The 20124-nt window shown below is 37.1% G+C and overlaps 1 protein-coding gene and 1 pseudogene across 1 annotated transcript in view; one reads left to right on the forward strand and one right to left on the reverse strand.

Moving 5' to 3' along the window:
* The window catches only part of MTUS2 (microtubule associated scaffold protein 2), a 466747-nt gene that overhangs the window by 263291 nt on the left and 183332 nt on the right, over nt 1–20124 (reverse strand). The window lies entirely within an intron of this gene.
* LOC114022746 lies at nt 6680–7025 on the forward strand (annotated as a pseudogene).

Here is a 20124-nt window from a genome sequence, read left to right on the forward strand (position 1 = left end):
GTTCCCCAAACAAAATCTACTCTTGTCTGATTTACCTTGACAGACAGTAAAGAGCCCTGAATTTACTCTGCTCCTCTCATTTCATGATTCTCTCTCTGTTGTGCTTCAACTGTATAGATCTTACATCTAGAAACTGTTTCTTTGACAGAACATTAGAAGAAAAAGCCTTCTTTTCCTCAGTCCAGCTCTAGGGGCAGAACAGTTAAGAGTCCCAAGAAAATCCCCCCTTTCCCACAACTATAAGCCAAATAAATATAATAGTAATTGATTGATTTTCTCAAAGAGCTTTCACTTGTAAACAGTCAGTAAATAAACTCTGAGGAAAAACAGATTGTTTCATGTTGTAAGTAATCCATGGACTTCAACAAAAAGCAAATAGATTGTTCCTTAAAATATTTATTAAGGGCTGAGATCTCTGTGACTAAGTATGCTACCTGAAAAGTGTTGGTGACCTTAAAGAATTACCAAAATCAAACCAAAAACAACCTCTGTTCAAAGACATTCATAAGTGTCATATGTAATTACAAAAAAAACCAAAACAAAACAATGAAACAAAACTCAAACCCACAACAACAACAACAAAAAACACCCAAAACAAAAACACTCTGGAAATTACCTAATCATCCAACAACTGGGTACTAGTTAAACAAACTGTGATGCATTCATGTTATAGCATTCTATAAGAAATTAAGATGAAAATGTATGAGGAATACAAAGAAGCTTGAAAATCCTTTATGAAATGATGCAAAGTGAAAAAAGCGGAACCAGAAGAATGAAGTCTCCAGTCACTATGACACAGAAGAGAAAAGGTGAATGAGAATGAATGAACAAAGTATCTTGATAAGAGCTTAGAGGGATTAACTGAGAAAATATTATGATACTTTATGCATTGAAATTAATTTAAATGTAAATTGTTACAAAGCAAGTTTAATATTGAGCTTTAAATAAGTCATTTCAACAAAAATAAGCACCACCAAAATAAAATTGATAGGGGAAAGGTAGAATGTAAGACTTCAGACATTAAAAAAAATTTAAGTAAATGTTGAATGCAAACATCAAAGACAAGAATGATTGCCTTTTGATTTGCATATTTCTAATAGAGCCATGGAGGATTAATCATTATTCAAAGAAGAATATTAATAATTCATTCCAACCCTCTAAATATTTCATCTTTTAAAGACACTGAAATGAGGTATCTGATGAGTAAAGGAAAGACACTTCTTAGATAATATTTCAATCCTTCAGTGCATCAGTTATCTCATCTATGTTAGATATTTCCCCCATTGGTCAAGATTGTAGCCCATTCACTCCTCTTTTCCCTATGCAACTCCTGTTCCTTATCTTCCATAAATCCTCCACAGTGGGTTCACCAAATAAATGATGTGGGGATACCAGTGCAGATGTTAGTCTAATTGTGATCCCTCACTTTCACTATACGGTCCTACTTTTCTGCTTATATGCGTTGTTGATCATATGTCATTTTCACCAATCCTTATGTAAAGCAGAGAATCATTAAGAACAGGACAATTATCTAAATATGACTTACCCTGATCTACTACTCAGGCTCAGTTTGTTGCCTAATTATAGTACCTGTCCAAGATATATACTGATGGTCTAATTCATAGGGCTGCCTATTCAGTTGCATGTAATAATTTAAGCAATATGTATTTTTATTTATTTTTGTTCAATTTTGTTAGGCTAATGTTTTTTAAGTGAGTATGAGGATTTGTAGTGCTTGGGGACTTGATGCAATTAGCATAATGTCATCCAGCTCTATGAACTTAGGAACCACAAGCTTCAAAATTACTCTGTCACAGGCAGACAAGAAATGCTATGCTAGACCTAATCAACACCGTGTCAGGCTGTGTTTTCACTAAGAAGCACCAAGATCAAGGTACCTAACAACTATCATACCAAGTGAATTTACAATCCCACAACTCGCTGTTCATCCATTCAAGCAATAGAATTTACGAGTTTCCAATAAAAAGGAAGATTATGACTATTTTTTAATATTGGTAGATTCCCTTAATGTTGTGTTCTATTTTCAGTCCCTTTTGATCCTTTATTCTACCTAATAATAAAATATCCAGGTGGATTTGCAGTCTCTTCTATGTTAGTATTACTGCTAATGGTGCAGGTCATCTGTGCCTACCCATCATGTGTGACTCTTGTCCATGTCCTCTAATGTGTTTGCAATATTAATTGGCCCTCCTCAATTTCTCTTGTCATGCAAAGGTAAGTAAGATAAGTAAATAAGACCAGTCCGTCTTCTTTTTTACTCCTACATTTTTAGATAATATCCTCTATTGTAGTCAACTTTTGTAATTCCTTATTTGTAATTTACTGCCATCTATTAGTAGCATACATCTAATAAGTAACTCTAATGATGAGGATGAGGATGATGATAATGATAGACTCCAAGCTATCTGGAATAAAAAATTTACAAAGTATAGAGATGACCTATCAGATTTATGGAAAATGGAAGAACTTATGACCAAATAAGAGATAGAGGACATTATGAAATACAAAATGAATAATTTTGATCACATTAAATTGAAAAGTTTTTGCACAAACAAAGCCAATGCAACCAAGATTAGGAGGGAAGCAGAACACTGGGAAAGAATTTTTATAATCAGTGTCTCTTATAAAAACCTCATTTTTAAAATATATAGACAATTGAGTCAAATTTATAAGAATACAAGTCATTCCCCAAATGATAAATGGTCAAAGGATATGAACAGGCAGTTTTGAGAGGAAGAAATTAAAGCTATATATAGTCATATGAAAAAATGCTCTAAATCACTATTCATTAGAGAAATGCAAATCAAAACAACTCTGAGGTACCACATGATACCTATCAGATTGGCTAACATGACAAAACAAAAAAAAATTGTAAATGCTGGAGAAAATGTGGGAAATTTGGAACACTAATGCATTGTTGGTGGAGTTGTGAACTGATCCAACCATTCTGGAGAGCAATTTGGAACTATGCCCAAAGGGCTATAAAATGTGCATACCCTTTGACCCAGTAATACTACTTCTAGGTCTATATTCCAAAGAGATCATAAAAATGGGAAAAGGACCACATGTACAAAAATATTTATAGCAACTCTTTTTGTGGTGGCAAAGAACTGTAAATTGAGGGGATACCCATCAGTTGGGGAATGGCTGAACAAGTTGTGGTATATGAATGTAATGGAATACTATTGTGTTATAAGAAATGATGAGCAGGCAGACTTCAGAAAAACCTGGAAAGACTTGAATGAACTCATGCTGAGTGAAGTGAGCAGAACCAGGAGAACATTATACACAGTAACAGCCACAATGTGCGATGGCTAACTTTGATAGACTCCTTTCTTCTTAGCAATGCAAAGATTGAAGACAACGCCAATGGACTCATGATGGAAAATGCTGTCCACATCCAGAAAAAGAACTATGGAGTCTAAATGCAGATGGAAGCATATTATTTGCTCTCTCTCTTTCTCTCTCTCTCTTTCTTTTTTTCTTGTTTGTTTCTTCTTTCTCGGGGTTTCTCCCATTGGTTCTAATTCTTCTTTAAATATGACTAATGTGAAAATAGGTTCAATATGAATGTATATGTAGAGCCTATATTAAATTGCACGCTGTCTTGGGGTGGGGGAAGGAGAGAGATGGGGAGAAAATTTGGAACTCAAAATCTTATGGAAGTGAATATTGAAAACTAAAAACAAACTAATTAATTAAAAAACCCCAAAGTATAGAGATGTAGCTAAGGAGATCCAAAGCATGTGGGAATGGGATGAACTATACATCACCTCTGTTATCTTGTATAAAACTCATCTTCCAGCAAGACCATGTCAACTCTGAGACTCATACCTTTTCCATAGCCCAATCCCCTGGGGTCCTCTGAATGGAGAGGGTGGAGGGTAAAGCAGTCAACTCATCACTTCCTATCTGGCTGTAGGATTTCATCATGTTCCAGGTGCCCAGAACTCACCCTCTTACCTCCTTTTTTTGCTTCTTTTTATGTGCTGTCTTACCTATTAGATTGTGGACTCCTTGAGGAAAGGGACTATCTTTTACCTTTCTTTGTATCCCAGCCTGGAACACAATAAATGCTTTCTAAATGTTTACTGACCGACTCTCCTAGAGAGGATGAGTTTACATTCTAATAATTCTATTCAACTGCAAAAAGCAATTATTTTATCCACTTCAGTCTAAGGACCACTGAATATGAAGTAAAAATAGCAGAATGGTAATTTGCCCCAAGATTGTTTCTATCTGAACTCCATTGAAAAGGATGAAGAGAATGAGATAGTAAAATGAGAACTTACATATATGCCAAGGGAAGATGGAGCCACCACAAAATTAGATCATGTCATAAAGCAAAGAAACTTTGCATAGAGCCATTATCACAGGGAAAACTCTTTACTTTTACTTTGGTGAGTCTAACAGTGATTGGTTGACAAGTCAGTTAATCAGTTAGCGAGTCAACTAGCACTGAAGTGTTTACTGTATGCCAGTTGCTGTGACCATAAAGACAAAATAAATTTTAAAAAAACCAACTAGATACGTACAAGTTAAAAGAGTAGATGGAAAGTTATATGATAGGGGAAAGTATCAGAAACTAAGGGAAGAGAGAAAGGCCTTGTGCAGAAGATGGGATTTCAGCTGAGTCTTGAAAGAAGTCAGGGAAGCTAAAAGGTAGAGGTGAGTAGAGCATCGAAGGAATAGTAGACAGCCAATGTACAGATGTGGTGATGGGAAATGTCATGTCGCATGAGAGAAACATCAAGTAGATTTATTATATTCAGTTCAATTTAATAAATCTCAACAAATATTTATTAAGTACCCATTACATATCAGGCGCTGTGCCAGGTGCTAGGGATTCAAAGCCCAAAATAAAATAGTCTCTACCCTCAAAGAACTTCCATTCTACTGTGGAGATGGGTTGACATGATGAGAGATAGATATAGCATCACTTGAAAACAACTTGATGGAAACTCATCTAAGAGGTTAAAAAACAAAACAACTCTAATAACGCTGAAATTAAAAAAAACACTTTGGGATTAACTTCAAAGTAGCAAAGTATGCTTTGCTTATCTTCAGTAATCTGTGCAGACATATTCTCTTACCCTCTGATGTCCCAACTCTAATTCTGTGATACTATGATTATTTTCAAAGGGCTAAGGCTTCATTAGTTACTTTTGCCTACATCTGCACTAACAGCATTTTTTAGTACAATTGCTGAGGCCACATCTTGGAAATGCTCATCTAGGGGCTATTTAAAACCAACGAAAATCTACATTACATGGGAAAAAACATAAGGATATTGGTTCTTTGTCGGAAATGTTTTTATGCTTTGCTTCATTTGGTTTTTTTTTTCCTGAAGCTAAAGAATTTGAAGAAATCACCATCTATGGGGAAAGAAAAATCACAAGGCACATTTTATTCAGTTAAACAGTTTTTGGAAATATTGAAGAAATAGTAACAACAATGAAAATGGGATGCCAAGGGTATTATAATTATGAAAAACAATGAAAGGAAGCAGAAAGAAAGAAGGTAAAAGCACCCATGATGGTGTGGTTTGACTGGTATTTCAGCTGGCAGTTACATATATTTGTTGATCAACAGTACAAGAAGCTGAGAAAAGGCAGGACTAGGTGCAGCGATGTTAATATGAACTGTCAGGGTTACCATATCTCTGTGAAGTGCTATTTTGTTCTCTTGTCAGCAAGAAGGACTCAATTGTAAGAAACAGAGAAAATCAGATCAGACAGATGTTTCAGAGGCAGGAGAGTCACTTACTTTTAATTAGACAGAGGAAAGGAAAGTTCGTTTGGTTTTTAAACTTTTGTGACCACAATAGCATTATTCTCTCACACTGGATATCCATGTCAAAGTAAATGTGGTTAAGACTGAGCTATTCAGCTTCCCTCCTTGTCTCTGCCCCATGTCTGGCTTCCTTATCACAGGAGCAAGTGGTGATATATCACTGCCTTTCCAAACCAGGAGCCTCAAAGTGTCGTGTTTGCTCAAAATTGCTTCCTTTCCATGGTATATTTCTTAAATTCACTCTTCTTTTCCATACCTTGGGCATAGCCTTGGTCCAGAGCCTAGTCAATCATTTCTTGCCACCAGGCTGATGATATATTTTACTCACAGGATTCTGCAGTGCTGCCTCTTCCAGGGGACCCTCATGTAGCTACTGAGGCAGGCTACTTTGCTTGTAACTAACTAGAATACCCTGGAAAAGGTTCAAGAATATTCACCAAGTTCAAGAAGCAAACTTGCTTTAAAGCCTTTCACTTCAACAATCAATCAAACAAACATTTACATAATCTTTGTTCTGTCAAGCACTGGGCTAGGCAGTGGGGATGCAAAAACAAAAATGAAACTTCCTGCCCTTGAGATGCTTATATTTATGTGCAATATGGACATACAGAAGTATATATAGAATTCATATAAAATAAAAACAAGGCAACTTTGGGAGAGAGAGAACTAGGAACTAGGGAGATAGGGAAAGGCTTCGTTTAGAAGATGGCACTGGAGCTGAGTCCTGAAAGAAGCTGGGACTTCTCAGAGGCAGAGGTGAGGAGGGAACGCTCTCTGAAAGAGAGCACAAATGGCCTTTCTTGCTTCCCAGCCATCTTGGAGGCCGGTCTCTGGCTGAGGGTCCTCCCATACCGCAGGCAGGAAGATGGTGGCCGCAAAGAAGACAGAAAAAGCCGCTGGAGCCCAACTCGAGGCTCCAGCTGGTCATGAAAAGCGGCAAATACGTGGTAGGCTACAAACAGACCCTGAAAATGATCAGACAAGGCAAAGCCAAATTGGTCATCTTAGCCAACAACTGCCCAACCTTGAGGAAATCAGAGATTGAATATTACACTATGTTGGCCAAAACTGGTGTCCATCACTACAATGGCAATAACATTGAATTGGGTACAGCATGTGGGAAGTACTACAGAGTATGTACACTGGCTATCATTGATCCAGGTGATTCTGATATCATTAGAAACATGCCAGAACAGACTAGTGAAACATAAACTGTCCAAAAGTATTCTTTAATAAATGGGCCATAACTTGTTTAAAAAAAAAGAGAGAGAGAGCACAAATGCAAAATGGAGTGTTATGTGTGAGAACCAGCATGAAGGGCTGTATCCTAGAGTGTGATGTGGATGGTAATGTATATTGGCACCTAGATAACTTTCATTTTCTCCTTCCCAGTTGGAAGTTTATAAGTCAATTCACTTAACATTTTATTTTGCTTTTTTTTTTTTTTTGGTGAGGCAATTGAGGTTAAGTGACTTGCCCAGGGTCACACAGCTAGTAATTTTCAAGTGTCTGAGGCCAGATTTGAACCCAGGTCCTCCTGACTCCAAATCCGGAGCTCTATCTACTGTGCCACTTAGCTGCCCCTAATATTTCATTTCTATACTTTAAGCCCCACTCATAATGTTCATTTCCCTTGACCTTCCTTAAATTCTTTTATTTTTATGCCTCCTGATTTCCAAACATGAAAACCTCCTAACTCTTTGTTCACAAAATATAGTTTTTTGCTCACATACAGTATAATTAGCGCAGTGAGTAGAGTGCTGTACCTGGGTTCAGGAAGACCTGAGTTCAAATGTGACCTTGGACACTTACTAGCTGGGTATCTCTGGGCAAGTAAGTCATTTAACCTCTGTCTGCCTCTGTTACCTCATCAGTCAAATGGAGATAATAATAGTGCCTAACTTCCAGGGTTATTGTGAAGATGACAATAATAATAATAAGTTATTTAGCACTTAGGTGCCAGGCACTGTGCTAAGCGCTTTACAATTACTATCTCATCTGATCCTCACAATGACCCTAGAAGATGTATGCTATTATTATCCTCATTAATGAGGATAAAATGACCTAATACTTGTAAAGCACTTCGCAAATCTTAAAGCATTATAGAAATGCTACTATTATGACTGTATCATTATTCTATGACAGTATAGTACAGTGGAAAGAGCAATGGATTTAAAGAATCAAGGTTCAAAATCCATCTTTAACACTTATTATTTAACACAAAGTAAGAAGTAACTTACTCTGGATATATAACAAGAAAAATTTGTAAGGAAATAATTTGATTATTTGTATAATTCAAATTAAATGATATATGTCATTTATGTGGCTTTGGGTCAATCACTTAACCTTTCTGTGACTCAGTCTCTTCATCTGCAAAAAGAGGTGGCTGAATAAGGTGGTCTTTAGGGTTCCTTACAGCTCTAAATCTATAATCATATGAGGCTTTTTCCCCCTAAGCTGAAACTTCAATATCAGAGTAGTGAGCCAGAGAATACTTGAGTTGTAAGGGGACTCAGAGTCATCTAATGAAACACTTTTATTTTACAGATGAAAACCTAAATTGCAGAGATGAAGTGACTGGTCCAAAATCATCCAGCTAGTTTACAACAAAGCCAGGATTAGAATTCAAGTCTCCCAACTCTTAGGTCAGTTTTATAATTTAATTACACTATCTGGTTTTTAAAAGAGGCTTTTGTGGGCTAGGTTTAGAATTTAAATACCACAAAAATTATTTCTTATAAGAAAACCCATTCCAAACAGAATTTATCTCTTCCCTTTGGAAGCTCATGTCAAGGGCATCTCCTCCTCACTCCTGCTCCTCACCTAACATTTGCTGTGAGAGGACAGGTGACGTGTGAATTTTCAGACAGTGGAAAGAAAGGCCATTAAAAGGGTGAGAGGATCTCTCACACTGAGTATTTAGATCTTAGGCACTGAAAGTATTCAGTGACCTAAATGCCCTTTATAGCTACCAGTTGATATCAATATCAATAGATTCTCAACTTTTGGAGACAAAGGACCATATCTGTTTTTATAAAGTTCAAAGAATATTTATTAGGTACCTACTATGGATTAAACACTGTAAGATGCTAGTGGAAATACAAAGTTTAGAAAAGGCATGTCCCTGGCCTTCATGGAGTTCACACTCTATTTGCAGGCTATGACCTACATAGAAAACTATAATAGTGAACCATGTACATTGATATGTCTGAGGAAGACTATATGAATTTTCTTGGTGGGAGGAGTTGGTTATAATTTGGGGCATTGGGGAAGGTTGGTTGAAGTACCTACCTTACTTTGGATATATAACAAGAAGAATTCATAAGGAAATCATTTGATTATTTGTATAATTCAGATTAAATGAGATACGTCATGTAATAAAACTGAGCAAGATGGTCCTAGTGATGTGTTTCCCTGAATCTAGAGCCTAGAGTCTTTAAGGTTAGCCCAAACCTGATCATATTCCCTAATCTAGACCCTCCATCTCCACCAATCCTTTCCCTGGTTAGGTTCTAAATGCTAAAGCATTGTATAGTGTATAGAAAGTGGAGTTTTCTTCTTTTTATTTTTCCAGGTAGAACCGTGCTTGGTAACAGTAGAATTTCATGAGAAGAATATGTCAAATTCAAATCAAAATGAAATACAATGTTAAACAAAACCTCTTACAAATTGGGTTACAATTTTACTTGATGCTTCGAGGATCTGTAACTTTGTCGGGTTGGATAGGGCCTACATGATGTAGACTGTAACCATTCTACAATTTAGTGGAAAGTTTTTGAGAGTTGCTATAGCTGAAAAATTCATCACCCAAAAGCCAACCTGTAGATATACCCCTCTGAACTGGGTTAGGTTGGTCCTTGGACAGCAAACATATAATTCATCCCCAGGGTGGTATTCAAAGTCTTTCTAGCTTGGCAGGACGTGAAAGAGCTTGTGCTATACTGGCAAAGCCTTTGAGGAACCACGTTAACCTTCATGCCACAAAAATATGAGTGGAAGGACTAATGCAATCCATGTATGACTGTAACATCCTGTGCAAGTCTTGTTCATGTCTTCCTATAAAATCACTCTAGCAGGCCTACCCAGTGTTCTAGGGCTTTCCTTGCTGTCTGCTGTCATTGTGAGGATACCAAGGAAACACACTGATGGTCCATCAGCCATGCTTTATTCTTGTCACATGATCAGCCCATGTCCATTTTTGTTCATATATGTCATTTATGGGAAGCAATGGGCAAGGAATTTGTAACCACATGGCCCGTCTACTGGTGAGAAGTCTTTCTGTACTTAGCTAGGCTGGTCCTTGTAAAGCAGATTCAGTCTATTCCCAAGACCTTTCTAGCCTTGTAGTGCCTGCCAGAGTTTCATTTCCACAGCACACTGAAGCATCATACTAGAATTATGGGGAAGTATTTCATTTACTGTTCATAAATTTGGTGATGACCAAGGCTTTACTTGGATCCATCCAAAGCCAACCTTTCAAAAGTTCTGAATATGTCATTTTCGTAGGAAGAGTATCAAATGACATTTTTAGCCAATAAGAAGGATATCTGAAATCTAGGATCCTTAAGGGGATATTTCTTGGAATTGGGAAACATTCAAATATTCTTCACTGACCTTGTTAATCACTTTGCATTTTGTTTTGAGAGGAGAAGCAAGAATATTTTAAGGTGATCTCTTAGTAGAGACTATGTCCATCTGATATGCTGTTCAATATTTTGTATATTAATTAGGATAAGCATTTTAATTACAATTTCTGAAAACAGAAGAGAGAAACCTTAATTCAGTCAGACTTGAATGCCTTCTCTGGTTCACTTTCATATTTTGCTGAGACACAGTACAAGTCTAATATGACATAAAAACAATCCTGTATGGAAAATGCGGCCCAAGCAAGAGAGAAGGAATAGCTGAGAAGTGTATTCAAAGAAAGCTCAAGATAAAAGGTTGCTCTTTGGTTCTTACATAACCCCAAAGTATTATATTGTCAAACACTGTATCCCAAAGTACTGTTCTGAGGCTAATTATTTAAAGTTTGTTGACACTACTGTGTATTAATTGTCCTATCCAAAAATCTTAAAATTAGCAATTTTAAATGAGAGAACAAAGTGTTGACTTTCACCAAGCCTCATCCCCTAACCCCAGCAAAGGGGTGAGATTCCACTGACCCTACCATAAAGAAGTAAAAGAGAAATTTAATTGAATGGTATTCCTTTTCTCTTCCTTTCTCGCTATTATGTTTTATATTTTCTTCCCTGTTCATATCTCTGATCTCCTCTTAGCCCCATCTCTGAGCTGCGATTTCATAGGCTGTAAAATTAAGTGCTCCTTTGTCTGGGTGATATGTCAAATCACACCTTCTTAAGAATCCATTCCTAGAAAGCCAATGCTGAGATTAGCCTTTGAGAAAAGGAAGCAATGGTGATAAGGCTGCTGCTTACTATATAATGTCATGCCTGTTTTCATTCTGTATAGTTTCATATTTAATTAGCTCTTTTTTGTCTTCAGAAGGGAGCTCATCTCCATTAATAAAAAACCGAACATCTTATCGCCTGGTATTCTAGCACAGAAGGGAAGTGAGCAAGTTAAAGGACATTGCAGAGGAGGAAGTATACCACCTGGTTGCTTCCTATTTTAACTAAGTTTTGACAGCTAGGTAACAGGCTGATTTGTTTCCAGCTGCAGAGGGAATATGTCAATGCTTTATAAATTTTGGTATCCTGGCACAAAGTCCTAATCATCCCTCCCTAGGAATAGTTCTGGTTAGTGCTGTCTGTATGTGAGAGAATAAAGGCCTAAGGGGCAGGGCTTTTGCCTGGGTCATCCACTCTGAGCAGAACCTGGAAAATTACAGAAACAGGCTTTCACAATATTCTGTTGTTGATGATCATGACAAAGATCTCTTGGTTCAAATGGAAATGTCTACTCATTTTCTGAGAATATGTATTTTTTGACATGTTCCTCTATTTTCTTAATTAGCATAACATGCAGGGATGTGCTCAGCACTGGATATATACTCAAAGTCAGCAACAGAATCACCTTTATCTCAGTAGCTCATTAGAGATGCTTTCTGCATATTGCTTTTTCCTTAAGTAGTGTCAAGGATTTGCAAAGGTTATTGTCTCTATGAGACAAAGTCCTGGTGGTGAGGGCTGAAAAGCTGTTCAGAGAATGGTTTAGAATGAGCAAAACCCAAGCTCAGAATAAACAAAATGTGGAGCTTGAAGGTTATTAAGATCCTGAAGCTAGAGACAAGCTGTCTTTTCCATTAATGCAGAATATCCTAGGTCATTACTTTTTTCTTATCATACTCCTTTAAATGGTCTAACTAATTTAGTCAACAGAACAGAAAGAAAAATATTAAAGTTTATCTTCAACAAAATGTCAAAAGGTCCTGGGTGTCATCTTAAAAGAGAAGATTTGGTTTGCATTAAACCTAGCAATGTAGGAAAATGCATATCAGATGCAGCAAATGTCTCAGAAAAAAAGGAATGTCAGGAAGGTAGTTGAGGGGTAAGGAGGGTAAACTTTTTGTGGGTGAGGACTAGCTGAAGTAGAAAGAGATGAGAAGAGATAAAAAGAGATGGGAGGGCTTTTCTTTAGGGTAAGAAGTCATTCCATCTATTTTTATGCCCCCCCCCACAAATCACTCTTCTCTTCCTAACCTTTACACAGGATAGATCTAAGCTATCCATACTGTTATTAGTTTTCTTTTTGATAGGAACTGAGATTTCATCATTGTGGGGAATTCCTGACCAAGAATTTCCTCTACCAATGCAGTCTTACAACTTAAAGCCGTGGGAGTTGCCTGGGGTCACTGAGAGGGTCAGTGATTTGTTCATGGCTAGTATGTGTCAGAGATGGAATTTGAACCTATCTTTCTGAGCTTGAAGTCATCTGTCTATCCATTACCTCGCAAAGCCTTTGTGTTGGGGGAATTAACATACTGAATAAACATGTAAACAAATAAATTGACTAAACATATTGAAAGTGAGTCCCTTTCCCAAACTAAAAGCCAATCATGAAACATTGTAAAGGATTAGTCTACAAGACCTGTTTCAATGCTTCCAGGTATCTTCTTTCGTGGAACAAGGTATCAGTTATATTTCTGTAAAATAACTTTGCTTGCCAATTAGGTTCCTTCTTAGGGATACATTATAGAAATTCAAACTAAATGCTAAATGAGTCCACAGCAACAAGGGTCATTAAAGAGGAAAATAGAGGAAGGATTTCTGAAGAGGGGGCATTTGAGTTGGGCTTTAGTAGGAAATCAACAAATAGAGTTGGAGAGCATTCCAGGCACAAGAAGCTGCTTGACTAACAGAGGCAGGTAAGCACAGGGTGTATTTCAGGGACAGCCAGTACTTTGGAGTAGCTGGAACACCATGTGTCTGTCTGGCAGCAGCATGGATTAGGACAGGGAGATAATGCAGTTGGGAAGGCATTTTGAGGGGTTATTACTGAGATTAAATGAGGTTAAGTGGTTTGTTCAGGGCCACGTAACTAGTATGTGTTAAGAGCAGCACTCAAACTCAGACTTTCCTGACTCTGAGTCTAGCTTTCTACTACAACACACTGCCTCTGTAAAGGAACTTTACAAAGCACGGAATATGACTAGAATAGCCTAAAAAAGTGATGCGTTCTAATTTCCAAGTAACAGTTGCCAATAGCAATAACTATTAGTATAATGTGTGTGTGTTCATTGGAATCTCTCTCATTCTCTCTTAATATGTGACTTCATTCATGCGGGGAACAGCAGATGCAGAAACCTCTTCCACTAATACAGAGGCATATCTTTAAGGTCTTTCAGGGCACTATGGGCACTGAGAAATGTTGAATTCATCTGATTTCTCTTTGCCTGGGAGACTCCCAACACTTTAATTGTAAACTATTCTATCCACCTCCCCACCCCTAACATGTTACCCTTTTCAAGTAGTTAATGATTAGAAGTAAACTAAGGCTGCAAGAGCTTCCCTTAGCAGACATTTTTTGATTTTTGAATGCCCACCCCTGAATTGATCTGTAAGTCTTCATTTTAATTTTTCAGGTTTTCTTAGAGAGGCACATCCTCTACTCCAAGATTCTAATTGCAAGGAAAGCATATTGAAGACAAAAGAATGAAATTGTTTATTAGTTTATCTTGTGAAACTGGGCAATTACTTCACAGATCTGGGTCCTAGTTTCCTTGACAATCATGTGATAACGTTATTACTATAGTCCTTTCCATTACTTTGAGCCCACGGCCCCATACTCTTGATTACCCTTGATTAAAAACACTGGGTCAGCTTAACTAGGGTTTTCTTTTTGTCCACTCAGAATGTCTGCACCATGGTCAATATTTCTGGTGGACTGAAGAGGCTTAAAATCACATAGGAAGAAATACAGATAATATATTGAAACTTCAATATAAGGAAAATCTGTTGAGTCATATTTCAGTCATGTCTGACTCTTTGTGACCCCATCTGAAGTTTTCTTGGTAAAGATCCAAGAGTGGTTTGCCATTTCCTTCTCCAACTCATTTTACAGATGAGGAAACTCAGGCAAACAGGATTAAGTGACTTGCCCAGGGTCACACAGCTACTAAGTATCTGAGGCTGGAAAACATATTTAAAACCAATGAATATTTCTAATAAATTAATACAATACAAAAAGGTTGCTTTTGATATTGTAAATAGTATGCATCTAGTAAAAATAATAATGCTGACTTTATTTGGTGTTAATGCTGGGAACATAAAGATATACTATGTGGGGTTGATAAAAACATTATATACCCTAACCTCAAGGCATCAATGGTCTTTGCTTACTCTATACTCAGTTGTGGACTTTTGCTTTTTTTGGATGACACAGTTAATAAAGTGTCTACTATGTACAATCTATACTATGTGGTAGGGTGGGGATAGAATAAGACAAACGAAGCACTCACTGTCCACAAGCAGTTTACATTCTGGTGAATCTTAGCATTGTAAGGGATCTTTCCAATCTCTACCAGAAACAGGAATCTCATATAAAAAGCTTTGTCCATAATGAGACAACTTTACATTCTTTTGGGTTGAAATTCTCACTCAACATCAGATAGGTTTCATTTTAGGGTCTACCTAATAATTAACATCCATATTCTACTAGTTAAAAGTATTCTGATAGTTTCACTCAGTAACACTAAACGGAGGGAAAAACCTGCAAATGAGTGAGTGTGCCTTTACGTCTCATGTACAGGGATTGATATGAACAGGGATTCATTTTAACATGATGGAATTTCCTTCCTGATAACTAAATCAGTAACATCTCTGGCATTCTTTTCCTGAAGTGTATCTCTAAGATAATATTAGATCCTCCCACCTAACCTTCCTCCAAAATCTGGGGTAAATTTCACTTTCACTTTCTAAGACTCCATTTCCCCATCTATAAAATGAGGGAGTTGGAATAGATAAAATATGACTCTCATAGCTCAACCATTCAATCATAATTTCCATGGTCTCTTGCAAAAATGAAAGTAGAAATTTGCATTCATAAGCCCAGTTTACACATTAGTGAGGCAAACAACTGAATTCACAATGTTAAAAGGCAATCTAGCTGGCCAATCAAGATATGTGTCCTAAAAGATCTATCCGTTCCAGATTCACTAAAGAACTAACTGTTCAGTTTTCCAATTTTCCTTGAGTGCACGGTCTGAGACATAGAATGTTTTACCTTTGCAAAACTCCATACTAAAATAATTGGTTATTACTCCCATTCATATAGAAAGGTATATCTGTGGCAATATTCCTTTTCAACCTATCAAGCAACCCATTCAGATGAGAATGACCTTCTGAAATGGGAATGACTAAAATGGCTCACTTTACCCCCAAGAACATTCAAAAGAGTCATTTTTCTTATTTCCTGTCAACTGCCAGATGATGTGCTAGATTTACCTCCACAAAATTATTGTAGAAATCCTCCCCTCAAAACGGATGGTTTTTAGATGGAATAAAATGCTGAGACTGGATCACTGCAATGAACAATGGCTGTAGGGGAGTGAAAATTTACCCCAAAAAAGCCCCCAAACCCACATTTCCCTCAATCATAAGGTTTTAAATTCCACCCCATTATAGTTGGTCGGGGTAGCTAACTGTTGGTAATAATTCTTGGGAATGTTTTTCCCTGCCTCTCTTTTCTCCCCCATCCCTTCTCCCATTTTCTCTTTTTTGCTCTGTGATACGATGCACCAAGCTCTCTGAAAAGTAATCTAAATATGGTCTACAGTGTCCCCTATTCATTTCTCTTTTCCCTCTCTCTAAAAATTGACCTTGATCATCTACCAATTAGAAAAAAAGGAGGTAAGTTAAAGCCATCCTCCAATCCATGTTTTACACAGCTTCTAAATTTATGCTTCTAAAGTGTAGGGATGATCAGCCACCTCCCTACCTCAAGTCAAGAAGCTTCTGCAGCCTCCTCTTGCCTCAAGGATAAAATACTAACTCCTCTGGTTGCCACTTAAAACCCTACCCAACATGGCACCAACCTATCTTTCCACATTAATTTCACATTACCTTCCTCCACATGTTCTGACCCAACTGGCCTATTTGCTATTCTCCCATACACAGCTAAGTGGTGCAATGGCTAGAGTGCCAGGCCTGGAATCAGAGTTCAAATCTGGCCTCAGACACTTATTAGTAAATCACTTAATCTTATTTGCCTCAGTTTCCTCATCTATAAAATGAGCTGGAGAAGGAAATGGCAAACCATTCCAGTATCTTTGCCAAGAAAACTCCGAAAAGGGTCACAAAGAGTTGCACATGACTGAACTAAAACAGAATATATATGGTGATATTCCATCTCTTCTCTCTATATTTTTGCACCAGATTGTGCCCTCATGTATTTCAAGGATGTACTTCTTCACCTCCAACTTAAAGACACCCAGTTTCCTTCGTGTAAATTCCTAAGTCAGGGGTTCTTATTTTTTGTGTGTGTGTCATTGATTTACCTTTTGGTAATCGGTTAAAACCTATTCATCCCTTCTCTGAATAAAATTTTTAAATGCATACAATAAAATACATAAGATTACAAAGGAAACAAATTATATTTTTGTTTTTTTAAATTTTTTAAATTTTAATTTTAATTTTTAATTTTTTATTAATTTATTTTGATTTATCAATAATCACTTCCATATGCTTTTGAGTTTAAAATTTTTCTCCCCCTTCCTCCCCACCAGCCTCCCCAAGATGGCGCACAATCTGATATAGGCTATACATTTACATTCATATTAAACATACTTTCACATTAGTGATGTAAGTAGAAATTAAAACCAATAGGAGGAACCATCATAAAGAGGAAACAAAACTCAGCAGAAGAGAAAAAAAAGAATAATTTGGCTTCCATAGTTCTTTGTTTGGGTGTGGACAGCATTTTCTATCACAAGACCTCTGGAAATGTCTTAGATCCTTGTATTGCCAGGAAGGGTTAAGTTTATCAATATTAGTCACCACACAACGTGGTTGTTATTGTGTACAACATTCTCTTGGTTCTGTTCACTTCACTCAGCATCAGACCATACAAGTCTTTCCAGGTTTTTCTGAAGTCAGCCTGTTCATCAATTCTTATAGCACAATAGTATTCCATCACATTCATATACCGCAACTTGCTCAGCCATTCCCCAGTTGATGGGCATCCTCTCAATTTCCGATTCTTTGCCACCACGAAAAGAGCTGCTATGAATATTTTTGTACATGTAGGTCCTTTACCCATTTGTGTGATGTCTTTGGGACATAGCCCTAGAAGTGCTATTGCTGGGTCAAAGGGTATGCACATTTTTATAGCCCTTTGGGCATAGTTCCAAATTGCTCTCCAAAATGGTTGGATCATTTCACAACTCCACCAACAATGCATTAGTATTCCAATTTTACCACATTCTCTCCAACATTTATCATTTTCCTGTTTTGTCATGTTGGCTATTCGGATAGGTGTGATGTGGTACCTCAGAGTTGTTTTGGTTTGCATTTATCTAATCAATAGTGATTTAGAGCATTTTTTCATATGACTATAGATGGCTTTAATTTCTTCATCTGAGAACTGTCTGTTCATATCCTTTGACCACTTATCAATTGGGGAAGCTTATATTCTTATAAATTTGACTTAATTCTCTATATATTTTAAAATGAAGCCCTTATCAGAGAGACTGGTTGTAAAAGTTCATTCCCAATTTTCTACCTTCCTTCTAATCTTAGTTGCCTTGGCTTTCTTTGTGTAAAAACTTTTCAATTTAATGTAATCAAAATTATCTATTTTGTTTTTCGTAATGTTCTCTATCTCCTGTTTGGTCATGAATTCTTCTGTTCTCCATAGATATGACAGGTAAACTATTCCTTGCTCTCTCAGTCTGCTTATAGTATTAGCCTTTATATCTAAATCATGTACCCATTTTGACTTTATTTTGGTATATGGTGTGAGATTTTGGTTTATGCCTAGTTTCTGCCATACTCTTTTCCAGTTAGGAAACAAATTATATTGAAATATAGTTAAGACTTTTTTTTTTGAAGTCCACAGATCCTCAGTTAAGAATCTCTGTCCTAAGTGAAGTCTCTAGTTGCTAGTGTATGCAACCCAAATTACTTTGTACATATTTTGTATTGATGTACTGATGGACATGTTGTTTCCCTCAAAGGAAGAAACTATGCCCTTTTGCCTTTATACTCTGAGTGCTTAGCAAAGTATTTGCCAAAGAGCAAGTTTAATACCTTTCCTGGATCTCTGCCTCATCATGGTCAAGGGGCTTACATAGCTTAATGAAACTTGAGCGATGCCATGCAGGGTTATCCAAAATGGATGGGTCATAGTGGAGAGTTCTGAAATGGCAAACCACTCCAGCATCTCTACCAAGAAAGCTCCATGGACAGTTGGTCCACAGAGTCACGAAGAGTCGGACTGAATGACTGAACAACAATAACAACAAAAAGTGTTTAATACATGCTCAATGATAGAATGAATGAGATTGTGTTACCCTGAAAAGGTTTGTTTTTTTAAAGCACAACTACAAGAGGAGCATATAACTGAAAGGCAACAAACAAGGCAAAGTAATGAGCATCTATTGTTTCTAAGTGCCAGAAAAACTGGGCACATAGTAAAGTGTGAAAGCAAATTTTCAGTGGAATAAGTTTGCATTTCTCTGTAATAAACACCCAAGCATCTCTAATTTTTATTTCCTGGAATTTAAGCTTAACCTCTTGATTTCTCTTTTAAACATAAGTCACTGTATCATTTAGGTACATTCACTGCCAAGTCCTTCCTAATCCTGTTCAATACACAATTTTATTTGAAAGTGACTTAGCTTCCACATTAAAAAGCTTTGAGTCTCACAAGATTGATGTAGACAATAACAGTAGCAGGTTTCCCAGCCACCAAAACACAGACGTGGATTACTTTAGAATCATAGTTAATCTGAAAAAAATATCCCAGACAATACTAAAAACTTTATAGTTGGAGCAACATAGCCACAGGGAAGTCCAAAGCTGGCAGAGCTACTTAGTTATAAGGTAAAACTATTTCCAAACTTCTTTTGCTTAAAGCTTCTGGTAGTTGCAGTGATTTTATAACAATTATCTGGATCAAGGAGCATATGTGTGTGTGTGTGTATGTGTGCACGCGCACATACACATACACAACACTGAAATATAAACAGGCTACATCTTGGTTCATCACGGTATCCAGAAACTCATCATCCTACAGGATTACATCAATCCTGAACCTTATATCTGTCACTACCTTCTCAGTACCGTGGGGACCTTCTCTCCCTCTAATTGAAGAGGTTATAGGGTGAATATTGGAGAGCTCCTCCCAGCTCCTCCATTTAAGGAGGGGGCCTGAGGTATCCACCTCATCCTTCTCCACCAGCTTCACTTCATCATGGTCCCACACTGGGTACATTTGTTCTGCTATCTCTCCTTCCCCCATATCCCCCGTGTTTAGTGCAATGTCTGACACATAATAGGTGCTTGCATCTCATAGGCACTATGGTATAGCAGAAACACTGCTGCACTAGTCCTATCTCTACTTGTCCATCCCTTGGCCAAGTCATTTACCTGCTTTCATATCTTCAAAATGACTGTTGGAGTAGATGACTTCAAGGGTCCCTTCCAGCTCTAAACTTCTGTAGTGATGGATTTTGACTGTAATTCTATAAATATAATCATTTCCCCTATCCATCTCTGAACTGAAGCAAAGGCACATGTGTTCCACACTTGGGGCTGGAAATACAAAGGTGAAAATATAACAATGCCCTCATGGAGCTTACATTCTGATATAAGAGATGATGTGAACATATATAGAGGTGTATACAAAACAAAT

Source organism: Vombatus ursinus, unplaced genomic scaffold (genome assembly GCF_900497805.2).
Source record: "Vombatus ursinus unplaced genomic scaffold, bare-nosed wombat genome assembly UNPS02014813.1, whole genome shotgun sequence".
Lineage (NCBI taxonomy): Eukaryota > Metazoa > Chordata > Mammalia > Diprotodontia > Vombatidae > Vombatus > Vombatus ursinus.